Source organism: Leptodactylus fuscus, chromosome 2 (assembly GCF_031893055.1).
Source record: "Leptodactylus fuscus isolate aLepFus1 chromosome 2, aLepFus1.hap2, whole genome shotgun sequence".
In the NCBI taxonomy this organism is placed as follows: domain Eukaryota; kingdom Metazoa; phylum Chordata; class Amphibia; order Anura; family Leptodactylidae; genus Leptodactylus; species Leptodactylus fuscus.
The window spans coordinates 227,147,128-227,162,373 of NC_134266.1; positions in this window are offsets into that span (position 1 = coordinate 227,147,128).

Sequence of the window (15,246 nt, forward strand, 5' to 3'; positions counted from 1 at the left end):
CAAATACATGAATAAATATTATCTACCATATCTCTGCTTTATATCGGCATCATCTTTTGATTGTATTTTAATTTATTTTGGACGTTACAAGGCTTACAAGTGTAACAGCGATTTTCCAGATTTACAAGAAATGTAACTATGTTTGTTTTACACACTTTATTATTTTTTTAAAAAAACCTTTTTTACATTTGTGCTGTAAGCACACTAGAACCAGTGATCAGAGAGGATCGCTGGTTCTATACTAACTATAGACTGCAATACACGTGTATTCCAGTCTATAGAGGAAGCTAGCTATGCAGATGCATAGACTAGCTTCCTCTCGGCCCGGCATCCAAGGAGTTAACTCTCCCCCCATCGGAGCTCGCTCCGATGGGGGGAGGGATTAAGGAGCAGCGTGTAGCTGTAAATTACAGCTAACACAGACTCCTTATGCAGCCGGCAGCATGCTTTATAGCAGGCCAAACCCCTAGGGTGCCATGATCACTATGGATCATGGCACCTTAAGTGTTAAACAGCGGGGGGGGGGGGGGGGTCGGTGCAATCACCGTCCCTGGCTGTCAGATACAGCCGGCCTCCCGTGGAGATCGCACGGGCTCTGCTTCTGAACCCGTGCGATCTCTATCACGTACAGGTACGTGGGAATGCGGGAACTAACCACATTCCCTGACGTACAGGTACGTGATTTAGCGTTAAGGGGTTAATAGGTTTCACCCTGGTGACAAACTTCCTTTAAGGCTGAGGCTCCACATTGCGGAAACGCAGCTTTTTTTGTTTCGGATGTTGCTGCAGTTCTTTTGAGCCAAAACCAGGAATGTCTATGAAAAGGAATGGGAAATATATAGGAAGTTCTTATACTTCTACCTTCTGCTCAATCCACTCCTGGCTTTGGCTCAAAAAACTGCAGCAAAATCTGAAAAAAATTTAAAATGTTGAGTTGGGGCTGTGGCCTAAAAGGGTTTTCCTAATGACCTATCCTCTAAACCTATTTTTTACTAATGACCTATCCTCAAAACCCAAGACCTCCACCATGCAGCTGTCTAAAGGTGCCTTGGTGCTTGTATGAGCACTATAACCTCTTCATTGTTTACGTTGCATACAATCTCTTTAATAGTGACTGTGCCATTTTATTACTGCCTTTGTCTTATAAGTAACAAGGCCATGTCACAGCCCCTTTAGATGCCCACCGATCTCTTGCTGATGATCTATGCTAAAGATACAATAGATATCAATAAAAATAAGATGGAAGAAACTTACAACTTTCTAATTGTGGTTAGAACAATGGCGACTGTTCCAAACGTCAGCCTACCATTGGTCCTTAGCACTGTGATGCTATGATTTGTGTTATGAAACATTGATTACCATATATGTCCATTTATTAAAAATGTATAAATGCATGACCTTGATAAGAACAGCAATATAAAAGTGGTCTATAAGTAAGGCAGACAGCTAAGTACAATTTACCAAAAATATTAAGCATTGTGGTACAGATACATAAACCATGCAAAAAGTTGAGTGCACATAGCAAAAATTCTATTCTGTGATAACAAAGTGGTTCAAACTTAGCTGTATCCTTAAAAAGGGTAAAGATGTCAGAAAATAGAGATTTTAAACACTTAAAGGATATCTCCAGCTATAAAAAAAAAAAAAAAAAAAAAATCCATTAGTACAGGTGAAAAGAAGAAACTTTGTAATATATCGTATTAAGGAGTTCTGTTTCCTTTACCACTCATTTAGCCGTTCTCCTGCTCCTTATCTTCAGTGACTGCTTCTTTATATTATATCAGCTTTCAGCCTCACATATAAGCCTCTATGGAGCAGGGAGGGGTGGTGTGAGATTCTCTTTTTTTTTATTTTTTTTTTTTAATGTAGATTGTGAGCCCCACACAGAGCTCACAATGTACATTTTCCCCCTATCAGTATGTCTTTTTTTTTCGTTGGAATATGGGATGGAAATCCATGCAAACATGGGGAGAACATACAGACTCCTTGCAGATGTTTTTTTTGCCCATGGCGGGATTTGAACCCCAGGACTGCAGTGCTGCAGTGCTAACCACTGAGCCACCGTGAGGCCCTTTTTAAGGATAAGTTCAGACGGATATTTTTGGTCAGGATTTTGAGGCCTTATCCGCCTCAAAATCTTGACCAAAATGACAGCTCCCATTGAAATCAATGGGAGCCGCGCAGGAGTTTTTTCCGGGAGCTCCCAGAAAAAAGAAGCAAGATGCTCATTCTTCAGGCCGAGTCACCTCACACCTACAGTGCCTTGCGATAGTATTCGGCCCCCTTGAAAATTTTAGCTTTTTTCCACATTTCAGGTTTCAAACATAAAGGTATAAAATTTAAATTTTGGGGGGGAGAATCAACAACTATTGGGACACAATTGTGAAGTGGAACGAAATGAGATATTTTAAACTTTTTTAACAAAGAAAAACTGAAAAATTGAGCATGCTAAATGATTCAGTCCCCTTGCGATAATACTTTTTAGCGCCACCTTTTGCTGCGATTACAGCTGCAAGTCGCTTGAGGTATGTCTCTATAAGTTTTGCACATCGAGAGACTGAAGTTCTTGCCCATTCTTCCTTGCAAAACAGCTGGAGCTCAGTGAGGTTGGATGGAGAGCGTTTGTGGACAGCAGGCATCAGCTCTTTCCACAGATTCTCGATTGGATTCAGGTTTGGACTGTGACTCGGCCATTCCAACACCTGGATACGTTTTATTTGTGAACCATTCCATTGTAGATTTTGCTTTATGTTTTGGATCATTGTCTTGTTGGAAGATAAATCTCCGTCCCAGTCTCAGGTCTTTTGCAGACTCCAACAGGTTTTCTTCCAGAATGGTCCTGTATTTGGCTCCATCCATCTTCCCATCAATTTTAACTATCTTCCCTGTCCCTGCTGAAGAAAAGCAGGCCCAAACCATGATGCTGCCACCACCATGTTTGACAGTGGGGATGGTGTGTTCAGGGTGATGAGCTGTGTTGCTTTTACGCCAAACATATCGTTTTGCATTGTGGTCAAAAAGTTTGATTTTGGTTTCATCTGACCAGAGCACCTTCTTCCACATGTTTGGTGTCTCCCAGGTGGCTTGTGGCAAACTTTAAATAAGACTTTTTATGGATATCTTTGAGAAATGGCTTTCTTCTTGCTACTTTTCCATATAGGCCAGATTTGTGCAGTGTATGACTAATTGTTGTCCTATGGACAGACTCTCCCACCTCAGCTGTAGATCTCTGCAGTTCATCCAGAGTGACCATGGGCCTCTTGGCTGCATCTCTGACCAGTCTTCTCCTTGTTTGAGATGAAAGTTTAGAGGGACGGCCGGGTCTTGGTAGATTTGCAGTGGTCTGATACTCCTTCCATTTCAATATGATTGCTTGCACAGTACTCCTTGGGATGTTTAAAGCTTGGGAAATCTTTTTGTATCCAAATCCAGCTTTAAACTTCTCCACAACAGTATCTGGGACCTGCCTGATGTGTTCCTTGGTCTTCATGATGCTCTCTGCACTTTAAACAGAACCCTGAGCCTATCACAGAGCAGGTGCATTTATACGGAGACTTGGTTACACACAGGCGGATTCTATTTATCATCATCAGTCATTTAGGACAACATTGGATCATTCAGAGATCCTCACTGAACTGAACCGAGTGACTTTGCTGCACTGAAAGTAAAGGGGCCGAATAATATTGCACGGCCCACTTTTCAGTTTTTTCTTTGTTAAAAAAGTTTAAAATATCCAATAAATTTCGTTCCACTTCCCAATTGTGTCCCACTTGTTGTTGATTCTTCCCCCAAAAATTTTCTTTTATACCTTTATGTTTGACTCCTGAAATGCGGCAAAAGGTTGAAAAGTTCAAAGGGGGCCGAATACTTTCGCAAGGCACTGTATTATTATACTTTGAGGTCTCCCCAGAAGCCTTGGGAAGGTAATTAAAAATAACAAACACTCATACTCTTCTTGCTTCGCCTTTCCTTGGAATCCTCGCTCCATTGTGTTGTCCACAGCTTCTTTGGCCCTCTTCAGACATCACTGCTGAGGCCTGTGATTGGGCCTAATCTATCACATGGTGTGTACTGATGTCTTTACACCGCCATTACACCCCATGGTTGATCTGTGTATGTTTATTGAATGCCCTAACATGTTATTTCTGTGATGATATCTGAATAGACTTTTATGCATATGGGATTAATTTCTTTATTCCATTGCATCCCTTCTTGGAGTGCTGGATTTTTTTTTGGGGAAGCTTTTTCTATGTGTGGTACATACCATTTCCAGTTGAAGAGATTAAACTCCGAGCAAGTGAGACCGGGCTGTGTCTTGTTTGTTTTTACTTTTAGCATCTCATGTAGCCTATGTTCCCATGTAATAAAGCACTACCCAGTATATTATAATATTATATTATATATAGATGCATTGGGTGAATGAAATCAATGGAGAACTGAAGGCATTTATTCAGAGGATAGTTGGATGTCAACCAATTGCCTTCCATTAACAAAAACAATTGACTCAGCCTGCACACTCGGTATTGATGACCCAAACTTAGGAAATGTTATTGAATTATACATGTTTTATTTCCCAGCATTATAGTAATCTATGACACTAGAAATCCCGGTCTTCCAGAAGACTGCTTTCCCATACTGAATACATACTGCATGAGTCAGGAAATCCTAGCATCATAGATGGCAGCTGGCCTCAGGGTATATTCAAATGGTGCAGTTAATAAGACGCCTAGGAAGAAATGCTTGTGTTTTTGAAACAGTTCAATTTGTTTTGTTTTTTTCTTACAACTGAAACAGGTTTGCACCTGCAAAATAAAAAAAATAAAAAAATGCATCAAAAGCGCAATTTTTTTTTCTTTCAAAGTGATTTTTGATGTTCTTTTAACTGTACCATCTGAAAGCACCATCACAAGCCCCAAAATAGTGCACAATAAAACTATGTATGTGTGAGGTCTTAAACCTCATGCAAATGACTTAGCGGGGGAGAGGGGGGGGTGTTTATTGCAAATGGCCGTCTGCTCCTGCCTAGTACCACCCTCCTGACAGTATATAGCCTAAATCAAGCCCCAAAACTAACTGCACTCACTGCTCTGGAATCCATGGAGCAGAACCTTTTAAATGATGCAAAGAACTGAAGGTGGCAGAGGTGGTGAAAAGTTCTTTTTAAGCTTAAAACGTATATAATTGTAAAAGTATATAATTTTTTTTTTTTTATCAGTAATGTGAGCATTACGTAAAACTTGACTAAGATAAACCTACCCACCCAACCCAGCCTAGCCCTGGAGCTGCCTTACTCAACCTTTCATAAGTGTACCTCTAGCATATCATCTCATAAATGACAGGCAGTCAGGTGAGTTTCCTCACTCTGATTCTTTACACACTGGACAATTCCAACAGAACTTATTGGGACTCAGCAACAAGACGTTCCCACCAGAAGACAGTCGTCCTAAAATCAGTTGCGGACATCAGTTCACAAGAACGCTGCGAATCAAAAAAAATTGTAAGTATAAAGCATTAGCCATATATTCAAATTGGAACTGCATAACGTTGCTATTGAGTAACAGCACATGCTTCAGAATATTCACACTGAAAAACATACTTGTCTTTTTTACTTTTATAAATCAACAAATCCTTACGTTTTCTAGTGGCTACATTTCAAGCACACTGGGACTCTATAAAATCTCTGTTCACACTATTGCCATGGCTTGTATTTATCTTAGGGTGAGTTCACACGATGTCTTTTGGCTCGTAATCTGGCACGTCTACGCCGTGGGAGCTTTTGCGGGCCGTATACGCTCCCATTGATTTTAAATTCACAAATTCACGGCCGCAAAATAGTGCCGCGTATACGATCCTGGCTCCCATTGAAATCAATGGGAGCGTATACGGCCCGCAAAAGCTCCCGCGGCGTAGACGCGCCAGATTACGAGCCAAAAGACATCGTGTGAACTCACCCTTAGTTTGTCAAACAGAGGATCCAAATCGCCACCAATGAATGTCATTGACCTGAGAGTGCCTTTGTTTATTACATTTTTGATGGCAAGAATAGTGATGCATGCTGGGTTATCTTTGGTTTTAAGTTACTTTCACAAGGTCAGTATTTTGCACTCATATTTGGCAGCTAAAACCATAGGTGTAATGTAGGCAGAGAAAAGTACATGAAAATATTTGTAACTTCTCTGTTTTCTTGACTCACTCAAGCCTTTGGCTTACAAATACCAACTCTGTGAAAGTCGCCTAAGGCTGCTTTCACACCTCTGAGTCTCGGAGATAACACTATGTCCCTGTAAGCGGTGGATTTCCAAGTCTGTCCATGATGCTGGGTGAGAGATGCATTATAGTTATGTATGATACTGGGAGTCCCTGCCTTCAAATGATATACTATCCCATACTTTAATCACTATGGAACAGTATAAGAAAAATGTAGTCTTTGTACCGTATTACGGAGCGTTCACACTACCGTCAGTGTTCGACAGGTAGTGTCCGCTCCTAGTGTCCGCTCAAAATCTGGCACGAACAATAGTATCGGACACTAGCTGTGTCTGTGACACTTGTCATTTATTTAAATGGACATCGGATGCGTTTTTTTGCGCTCCGTGCCCTTCCTTCCCTATCCGCATGTAAAGATGTCCGACTTTTCAAGCGGACAGAAAAACCCTTACATGCGGACAGTGAAGGAAGGGCACGGAGTGCAAAAGAACGCACCCGATGTCCATTTAAATAAATGACAAGTGTCACGGACACAGCTAGTGTCCGCTCCTAATGTCCGTGCCACATTTTGAGCGGACACTAGGAGCGGACACTACCTGTCGGACACAGACGGTAGTGTGAACGCCCCCTTAGCCAGTGAACACTGTATTGCTGTATAAATGTGCTTGCCTTCAGATATTGTGTAATACCAGCCTAATGAAGGGACCTTATTGCAGTCCTGAAGGCCTGCAATTTGTCATCATTTTTTGTTAGCCATTAAAAAAGGTATCAACTATTATGGAACAGTATATCACTGGGAGTCAGGGACTCCTTGCATCATTCTAAATCTATTTAATAGTAGTTGTACATGACTAGGGTTGGGCCGATCTTGAGATTTCAAGATCGTATTTAAAATCCGATTTTCAATCATTTTCCGTCCGATCCCGATCGTGAAATTTGCTCGATCACTGATGAGGAGCCAATTTTTCCCGATCCCAATCGCTCAACCCTATTAATGATATATACATGAATGGGGTTAAGCCAATCTTCAGATAACCTCCGACCTCGATCCCACTGGTAAAGATCGGGATCGGAATTCCGATCGCGATCGTGAAATTTACCCTATCGCCGATCGGAATCCGATCTTTTCTGATCCCAATCGCTCAACCCTATACACGACACTTCCATAGTAAAGGTGAATGAAAAAGAGCAAACCAAAAAACCTAACATGTCCAGCAGACAGAACCTGTGCATGTGCAATACCATTCACACTGCAAGACTTCTGCCTCCTCCCAATCTTGCCTGTTTAGGTCACTGCATTTATATGTTCAGCCTACATCCCCCACAATAGTCAAAGAGCTTCAAGTTTAGCCAGAAATGCGACATCATCAGCCCATAGAATAGCTCAGCCTATACATACCAAGACGCAGCAATGCCGGACACAGGTGGCGATGACTTTGGTCATATGTGTCCAATTCTAAATCAATTATAGACATTATTATTGCATGAATTGATGAAAATTTGCATCTTGTATAGTCACGTAACATTGGTTGTGATATCTTTACATCTCAGACATTGTGCAGCAGCCCTGATGCAATAAACTGTAATAGCGCCGTTTACTTACATTGGTGCAGTTTTGCAGTGTTTTGACTGTAAAATTATTGCAGTTATACACATTGTCTAATAAATGTCTTTGTGATTATCTCCCGTGCTTCCAGTAGCTTAGTGTACAATAGCAGATAGATATATTTTTGTGTACCAAACGTATTAGAACAAAAACAAAGTAATGTATAAACTAAAATATAACTTTGAAATAGTAAAGATTGAAAGTAATAGATGTTCAACATTAAAGTAATACTACTTCATTCCAATGGTAGTGTGATGCGTTAGGTGGATACACCCAAAAAGCTTGTTGGAGCCAGAATTATGGCTCAATAATTGGTGAGTCGTTTTTAGGAGGAGGAATTTGAGTCAGTTTTCTGACCAAATAACTCCGTGTGAACGCAGCCATGGTAGAGGGTGTGTACTCATAACACAGAGTTTCCAAATCAACACACACAATTACTGACAAATTCAGAACCAGTAAAAGATCAGCTTACTAGAGATAGCTAAAGTCTAACTAGAGAGCCCACATTGCACTCTCTTGATTTGGCTAACTACCATTACACACACCGTGTAACACACACCAAAGATGACACACACTTTCAAATTTCACAATTTCCTGCCACATCGCTATTAGCCTAATTGGTTGACACGTTTCTGCTGACCCTATATAGTCAGCTCATCAGAGGCAAGGAAAGTTAACCAAATACTGGAACTTTTCTTTTTTTTAATTTCTTTAGGAGTAGCACAGTCACGAGCGCATTGTGGTGAACACCCCAGTTGATCGTAACATCTGGCTGCCTAACATTACGTTTTAGTATTTGCCTAACTAAATACTTTGCCTTGCCTCTGATAAGATGACTATATAGGTTCAGCAGAAATGCGTCAGAAATTAGGCTAATAGCAATGGGTTATTACCTGTCTTATTGACAAATTAGATATGTAGGCGTTGCAGGGCTATAAATATTGAGCCATAATTCTGGCTCCAACAGGCTTTTTGGGTGTATCTACCTACCACCTAAGACTAACATTGGAAGACAGTATTATTATTTTAATGTTGAACATCTATTACTTTTAACCAGTTAAGGACCATTGGCTGTAAAATTACGGCCAGCATTCCTGGTCTCTGAAGACCGGCCTATTGTAAAAATACGGCCGGTCTTCAGAGACCCCCTTGGCGGGGATCCGAAGCTGGTGCTAGGTGATGCTAACACCTACCACCTGCCTCGATAACGCTACAACTGGACGTTTTAACCCTTTGCATCCCACCGAAAAACATGACGGCGGGATGCAAAGGGTTCCGCCATGTTTATGTGCCCCTCAGCACCCCCCGTGGTGATAACAGGGGGTGCTGGTTTCAGTAAGATGCAGCCTGGCGTCTGGCTAGTGACCCTGTTGCAGCCTGGTGCCCCCAGTACCTGGTTGATCCTATCGGCAATGGAGGAAGTTAACAGATGCGTCTACATCGGCTGACTTCCTCTGTAGACTGCAGGACATAAGCAAGCTCGTGTCTTGCAAGCTACAATACAGAATTAGTTGATACCTTGAAGCAGGACAAGATGGAGATCGCCAAAAAACAAACAAGACACTGGGAGTAAGACAGAACAGTCTGGTAAGCACCAATAATATAAATTGTCACGAGTGAAGCTATTATTGTAAAATACATTTCACAAGTGAAATATTATTGCCACCATATCAGGGAAACCAGTTTTAATAAATATCTAACTGGGTAGTGTAAAAATGCAACGTATGTAATATAGCAGCGTTCTCTGATCAGGGAAAGTTTTAAATATTACCTCAATTATTTGTGCTGGACTTTAAATAGTTAAAGATATATGTAAGCTGGGAGAGAGAGAAACCAGCTAAACAAATAATGATAAGCCAGCATAAGATCAAAAACCGATCCCTAATCACAATACAATTCCTATATATTTTGAAGACATAAACAATGCAAACATAGATATAACCACCCAGAAAGCTCAGTACAGGATTACATAGGTTTACCTGCAGTCATGATGCCAAATTACTGGGTGCAACCAGACAAGAAGGACATAGGAACACACCCCAACGCATTTCGCCACAGCTTGGCTTCTTCAGGAGTGGAAAACTATTCCTGCCCTATTCATTTTTACGTCCCAATGTTAATAAAATCTGTGAAACAGCTGTGAGGTCAAAATGCTCACACTACCCCTAGATAAATTCTATGAAGGGTGTAGTTTCCAAAATGGGGTCACCTTTAGGGGGTTTCTACGGTATTAGCACTCTAGGGGCTCTGCAAATGCGACATGGCACCTGAAAAATATTCCAGCAAAATCTGCTCTCCAAAATCCAAATAGCGCTCTTTCCATTCTGAGCCCCACCATGTTCCCATACAGCAGATTATGACCACATACTGGGCATTTCTATGTTCAGGAGAAATTGTTTAACGAACTTTAGGGAGCTTTTTCTCCTTTATCCTCTTGTGAAAATGAAAAATTTGGGGCTAAATTGACAGTTTATTGGAAAAAAAAAAGTAATTTTTCATTTTCATGTCCCAATGTTAATAAAATCTGTGAAACAGCTGTAGGGTAAAAATGCTCAGTATACCCTTTGATGTGTTCTGTGGGGGGTGTAGTTTCCAAAATAGGGTCACTTTTAGGGGGTTTCCACTGTATTGGTACTCTAGGGGCCCTCAAAATGCGACATGGCACCTAAAAACTATTCCAGCAAAATCTGCCCTCCAAAAGCAAAATAGCGCTCTTCCATTCCAAGCCCCTTCATGTTCCCATACAGCAGATTATGGCCACATATGGAGTATTGTCGTGTTCAGGGAAATTGGTTAACAAACTATGGGGGGCTTTTTATTCTTTAACCCCTTGTGAAAATGAAAATGTGGATAAAGTGACATTTTAGTCAATTTTCATTTACACATCCCAATGTTAGTAAAATCTGTGAAACAGCTGTAGGGTCAAAATGTTCACTATACCCCTTGATGAATTCTGTGAGGGGTATAGTTTCTAAAATAGGGTCACTTTTAGGGAGTTTCCATTGTTTTGGTACTCTAGGGGCTCTGCGAATGAGACATGACGCTTGAAAATTATTCCAGCACAATCTGCTGTTCAAACTCCCAGTGTCGCTCCTTATCTTCAATGCGCTGTTGTGTGCCCAAATATCAGTTTACACCCACACGTGGGGTATTTCTGTGCTTCGGAGAAATTGCATAACAAACTGTGAGATGCATTTTCTCCTTTAACCCTTTGTGAGTGTGTTAATTTTAGGTCTAAATGAATGTATTAGTGAAAAAAATTAAATGTCTAAATTTCACCTCCATATTATTTTTATTCTTATGAAATGCTTAAAGGGTTAACAAACATCCCAAATGCTGTTTTGAATTATGTGAGGGGTGCAGTTTTGAACATGGGGTGATTTATGGGGGTTTCTATTATATAGGCCTTTATAATTCCTTTCAGAACGGAAGTGGTCCCTAAAAAATTAGTTTGGGAAATTTTCTTGTAAATCTGGAAAATTGCTGTTACACTTGTAAGCCTTGTTACGTCCAAAATAAATTAAAAGACAATAAAAAGATGATGCCGATATAAAGCAAAGATATGGGAGATAATATTTATTCATGTATTTGGGTGATATGACTATCTGCCTGAAAAGCAGAGAATTTCACATTTTGCAAATTGCAATTTTTTCCATATTTCCATCAAATTTCCTAGTTTTTTTTATAAATAAATACAAAAATATTGATTAGTGTTTACCACAAACATGAAGTATAATGTGTTAAGAAAAAATAAATTTCAAAATCACTTGTGTAAGTTAAAGCATCTCAAAGTTATTGCCATTTAAAAAGACATGTCCATTTTGAAAAAAGAGGCCTGGTCCTCAACCACTTCCGGATCGCCCATAGACTATATATGTCTGGAAAGTGGTTGCCTTGTTCTGACAGTACGTGCCAGTACGTCCTGTCAGAACACAGCTATTGCATGAGATCATGCAATTGCTGAAGCTGGGAGCCGGCTGTAACTTCAGTCGGAACTCCCAGAGAGATGGCAGAGAAGGTTTATTCCCGTCCCTGCCTTCTCGATCGCTGTGTATACAGCGCTCATTAATCACTGTATACACAGCTATGGGCGCCGCGATGATGAGGCCGCTCTCTGACCCAGCAGTCACGTGATCGGCCGGGATCAGTGTCTTGCAAGAGCTTCTGGGTCCTACAGGTCCCCAGATCAGCAATGTATACTGTGTATACAATGTGCAGGAGGCTGTATTCCTCCTACAACTGGGGCTAAATGTACCAGCCCCAGTTGCAGGGGAAATCAGCCTCCCTAACAAAGAAAAAGTGATCAGATGTCCCCAAAGGTCTCTTATGACCTTATGGGGACACATCTGAAAAAAAATATATTTAAAAAAAATTAATTAAAAAGTTTTAAAAATTTTTAATAAAATTAAAAAAATAAGTAAAATAATTCGCCAATAAAATGCCGTTATTAAAGGTTATAGCCCCACCTCCGACGACACCATACAAAATAAAAATTACCATAACGGAGAGGAAAAACTATTTTATAAAGTTTTTCAGTAGGACTGTGTGTTATTAAATAAAAAAATCATATATACAGAAAAAACAACCATATCCACAAATAAATATAAAAATATAATTTTATTGCTATCCAAATTAAAAAATTACATGGACATACAATGACACATTACACAAATAACACAAAATAAATGGGATAAACCGTGAGGTTTATAAGTGCCAGCAAGCCAGAGTGATGTAGGTGAGACAGTGCATACATCTAAAGTCAGTATTTAGCCATGGGCAGGGCAACTAAGGACTTGGTCCCTGGACGAAGCCCTGTAGCAGGGGTGAAACGCGCGTCAGACAGTTTATATGATGTAAAGGTGAGCTAAGGCATATAATTGTTATTATTTGGGCACTCTAGGATATAGTTGAGTTGTTGACTTTTACTATTATGCCGTGTGTAAGTCTACATATTTAGCTGACTTAAAATGTCTTTTTTCTGATACGGCATATGTGCATACACAATTATATTATTCAACTGGACCCTTAGTTGCCCTGCCCATGGCTAAATACTGACTTTAGATGTATGCACTGTCTCACCTACATCACTCTGGCTTGCTGGCACTTATAAACCTCACGGTTTATCCCGTTTATTTTGTGTTATTTGTGTAATGTGTCATTGTATGTCCATGTAATTTTTTAATTTGGATAGCAATAAAATTATATTTTTATATTTATTTGTGGATATGGTTGTTTTTTCTGTATATATGAGTTGAGTCCCATAACCACAGTATGCATTATTGGCCTCTTTATGTCTTCATTAAATAAAAAAAAGAAAAGTGAAAAACCAGACACAATTTCCCTCCTATTTTGTTTATATTTTCCTGATATAAAAAAAATGAAAACAAATTCAAAAATAAAAACATAAAAATAGAGCCCTATGTGTCCCCGAAAAAAATTAGTTGAATGAGACGTATGAGAAAAATGTTACAGCCCTGAAAACCGCACATACAAAATAAACCTAAAATGTGTCTGGTCCTGGACCACAAATTGCCCCAGTACTGAAGTGGTTAAGGCTCTTTTGAGCTGTGTCCTTAATGGGTTAATCTTTACTATTAAACGTTATATTTTAATGTAGACATTTTTTTCTTTTTGTTCTGTAGCTTAGTGTAGCAGCGCATAATTCTCCAAGTTGTTTCTTCCTTCATCCTCATTCCAATTCACAGGTCTACAAAAAAATATTTTTTGCAATCATTGCAGGTGACTTTGTACTTTTCTGAATTTGATTTTTGTCCTGATTTAAAAAATGTATATAGTTTTTCTGTAGCACGTATAGCTTCCATGGAGCAGCATCATTATATATATCAGTATAGGTATAGGAAATATACTAGTGACATTAAGAAAACAGTAATCCACATACCAGAAAAAAATGCTTAACCTTACAAAACTAAAATAATTTCACATGCAAAATAGAAACCAAAATATAAGCAGAAATTAAAAGTGCTTGATATTAGACTGTCAATGATACAATTGTTCAGGTTTGTCTCTATATAACATCTAACAGTAATCTGCCATCATTGAGTCATTCCAAAAACCCTGATAGTGGTGTTCTATTACGTTAATGTCCTGGTGACACCGCTCGCCTTGTTCATCACTTACATCCTCAAGATTTGGAGGGAAGAAATCTAAATGTGAATGCAAAAAGTGCATTTTCAGAGACATGTGACATCCAAGATATTGGTATGCATTTAGCATTTCCTCAACACCTTTGACATATTCTGGAGATTTATTTTTTCCTAAGAAGTTTTCACAGATCCACTTGAAGCTTTTCCAAGATCTCAGTTACTTATCATTTAGAGTTCCTTCAAACACATCATCTCTCATAAGCTCTCTGATCTGAGGACCAACAAATATCCCTTCCTTCAGTTTTGTTGGTGAAATGCTGGAGAATTTCTGTGAAATGTACTGGAACCCTTGGAATTTGTCTTTGGCTTTCACAAAGCTTTTAATCGATCCCAACTTTATATGTTGGAGAGGAATGGAGATTTTTATTGGAGAAACTAAAGGATTATGTTGAACATTGTCTCTACCTAGAGCATTGATGTTTCTCTGTCCCCAATCACGACGAACATAATGCTCTACTGCTTTTCTATTATCCTACAAACACAAGAAGTCCCTGTCCCCACAGAAGAAGTAATCCCCACAACAAGTCCCTTTGAGGTGACTTGCCCTCCCAGAAATGCAGTGAAAATCCTGTCACAATGGCGGCTGTCCGCTGCCTTCCCTTCTATCTTCCTGTGGCAGGGCTCAGATCCCTGTAGAGGCCTGTCTCCTGTCAGAGTCTCATACCTTTCTACCATCACTGCCTGTTGTGACTGACGCTAGGATCACACCTGCGTTCGGGTCTCCGTTCTGTGGTTTCCGTCTTCTGCATGCAAGAAGACGGAAACCACAGACCGGGTCCGGCCGTGAGCGGCGGTGAGCGCTTTATCTGTATTTGACAGATGACTGTTATAATGGTGCAAACCTATCCTAGGCCAGTCACAGCTCTTATATAGTTACAGACACAAAAAAATAACAAGCTTGCCTACTGTCAGAAGAAATCTTCAGTCTGTATGTGTATTAGCAATTGATCCAGGGCCCCCCTGCATAGATCCCTCTAGCAAGCTAGCTGTCCCCCCTCAGTTTTATGCTTATACACTCCATCTATCTGAGATAACATTGTACAAGGAAAGCATGAATCTTCAGTCCACTGTTAGAGCTAAACACTCTGCTAAACCTGCTTGGAAAGCTAAAGAGTATCCGGAAAACACAGTAGAAGCTTTCTTCTGATCTTTCAAGTCTATGACATAAATTGATGTTAAGCAAAATCTCTCCCATCTCTCAAGCTGTTTGTGAAATACCAATGTGGGAGGGAGGTCCAGGACAACTGTGTACAGTATATGAGATTTAGT